Genomic DNA, 2,869 nt, shown 5'->3' on the forward strand with positions numbered 1-2,869 from the left:
TTTTCTGGTTGTTTTCAGTGTTTATTTCTCACCCAATTTTACATTTGTCATCTAACAAAACTACAATATGTAATTAATACATTTCAATGTTTAAAATTGGAAAAATGAGCTTTGCATCAATTGATTTGATAGATTATAGCAGATGCAGATTTGATTGGGAAACAAGTCTGTGACCTCACCAGGCAGGTAACTCAAGAGAACAGATGTAAAGTTTGCTGTGAACAGGTCTTGAACCTTCACAAGGAAAACCCCATTAAATTTCAAATCCAATGCCTTAACCACTCGGCCATCACAGCTTAAAATGCTGCCTGCTCTGTAATTAAATTATCCATACAAAGCATTAGAGAACTGCCCTTTTTTGTGTGTTCGTTCATGAGATGGGGTGTCGCTGGCTAGGCCAGCATTTGTTGCCCATCCCTAAACATATTCTGGGCATCATTGTCTGTGAGCCTTGAGTTGTGTTGTATCTCCCAGTTGATGTGATAATGAACATGATGGAGTCAGTGAATTTTAGAGCACAGAAGGAAGCCTGTTGACCCACCGAGCCTGTGCTGGCTCTCTGAAAGAGAAGCGACGTCCCCATAACTGCTGCCTTCCGTGTTGTTTTGGTCGCTGTGAGGTGACTATGGAGTGACCTGCCCATGGCGCATTCCTGGACAGAATGTATGGAGGTTGTGAGTTGCTCAAGCATCAAAACACCCCTCTCAGCCTTCCTAGAGGGGTCCAAAGGAGGGCAGAGCTCAACGTTTGGCAGCAGTTTGGCTGCAGGAACTGCTGGAAACATGACAAAGGTGACACATGACCGCATTAGGGGTTCCTCTCATGATTTTCTGTGAGGGTTTACTCTCCTGGCCTGAGTCTCTCCTGAGACAACCACAGGGCAGTGGGGTTGTTCGCTCGTATTCCTCAGCAGGGGCCCTAAAGAACAGGCAGTTTAATCCCATAATCCATCTTTTCTCCATCACCCTGGAAATTTGTCCTCTTCAAGAATGTTGCTGTGCAATCTGATTGCAACATCCATTCAGACGGTACATTCTAGATCTTAACAACCCTCAGTCTGGAGAAATTTCCCTCAATATTCTTCTACTTCTGGGTCAAAATCCTGGAACTCCCTTCCTAACAGCTCTGTTGGTGTACCTAGCCCACATGGACTGCAGCGGTTCAAGAAGGCAGCTCCCCACCACCTTCTCAAGGGCAATATGGGATGAGCAATAAATGCTGGCCTGCCCAGCGACGCCCACATCCGATGAATCAATGTTTTTAAAAAGCTTCTTTTGGGAACGATTTTAATTTTCGGACTCCTTTGCTGCAGGTGCGCAAATGCACCATCATCGTCCAAAACGCTGTTGTCTGCGACGTCACAGGCAGCTGTATAAAGATGGCGCTGCTGAACTGGACACAAAAAGCAAATTAAACCCAACATCACCTCCACAATAGTGCAATCGCCGCATCAGTCGCCGCATTCAGGTCCCTCCTCCCTCCATCCCGCGATCGCCGCGTCGATTCCTCGCTTCTCCCTTCCGGTTTGCTCCGCCGCTCGAATTGGACCGTTCAATGGCGCAGTTTCTACCCAAGATTCTCCGCGGTTAAGAATATTCCCTACTGAGAACGCAGGAGAGCAGTACGCAGGCGCAATACAGCGTTTCGCGCAAACGCGGTACCGAACAGTGCTTGAGGATGCGCAATGCCGAACAGTGTTTGAGCAGGCGCAGTCCCAGTGATGGTTTCAGAGACAGCTGTTGCAGCCTCAATACCCCCAATAAGAAGCTCCCGGTCCCGCGTTTGCACACGACCGGCGGCGCGGTGGGGCAGGGCAGCTGCCGGGCTTCTCTTGGTGACGGTAATGGCCGCCAGATTTCCTGCTCTTTTGCAGGAACTAAGGATTACTAAACTTTAACATCACAGCCCAAAACTTTGAAGGAAACTTATCTCGGTTATAAAGGGGCCTGGGGGACACAACACAGGGACACAGCACAGGGTAGGAGGTCCCCCCTCCCTGCTTCCACAAAGACTCCCCTTGGACTGGGCCACACCTGGACACGGCTAGTTCAAGGTGCAGGAAGCTGCAAGCTGCTCGGCTGAGCAGTGGAGTGGGGGGTTAGACTGACAGGCCGAGGGAGGGGGATATCAGGGCAGGTACACACACTGCTCTCCCTTTTGCTCCTGGGATGTTTTACTGGAGTCGTGTTGCTGACCATTTCTAAACTTTGTCTCCCTATCCCGGTGATGGAGGTGGACTGTCGGTTGCTGAGTGTTGGAATATATTGCCTCTCCTTATTTTTCCTCCTCCCATTCTGAGTTCCGGGCTGTAGGCACCGGCGGTGGTTTGATGTGCCTGAAGCGTTAACTCTGTTTCTCTCTGCACAGATGCAGCCCGACCTGCTGAATATTTCCAGTATTTTCTCCTTTTATTTCAGATTTCCAGCATCTGCAGTATATTGCTTTTGTTTTATTGCAGGCATTTCTCACAGAACTGAGTCGAGAAACACAGACGGACGAATTAAGAGCCAGTTTGTATCAGGGTGGGTGTTGGATGTGGAAGTCAGTCCCTGATGTCCTGTGTTGGTCTTTTTTGTTCCATCAGTTTGAGCTGGAGTGGGGATGGGGGAGCAACCGCTGGCTTTAATTCCGAGTACTTTTGAGCCCAGTCGGGTGCAACAATTTTCATAGTGAGGCTGTCAAGAGAGGTAGAATCCAGGGGAGATGAGGTTGCTAAACAGACACCAACCACTCGATGTAAAAGAGTATTGTTTCAGTAACAAGTATTTCTGTGGATGCTTTCAATCCAGTTTACATATACACACGTTATTACTTCATTCCTGTGATATGGGCGTCACTAGCCAGACCAGCGTATATTGCCAATTCGCAG

The 2,869-nt window shown here is 48.6% G+C and overlaps 1 non-coding gene across 1 annotated transcript; it reads right to left on the bottom strand.

The window, feature by feature from the left end:
• Positions 1-213: 213 nt before the first annotated feature.
• trnas-uga (transfer RNA serine (anticodon UGA)) lies at positions 214-296 on the bottom strand. The gene has a single exon. It is a non-coding gene; the product is annotated as a tRNA-Ser (tRNA).
• Positions 297-2,869: the final 2,573 nt, after the last annotated feature.

This window comes from Heterodontus francisci, chromosome 34, assembly GCF_036365525.1.
Source record: "Heterodontus francisci isolate sHetFra1 chromosome 34, sHetFra1.hap1, whole genome shotgun sequence".
NCBI classification, from domain to species: Eukaryota; Metazoa; Chordata; class Chondrichthyes; order Heterodontiformes; family Heterodontidae; genus Heterodontus; species Heterodontus francisci.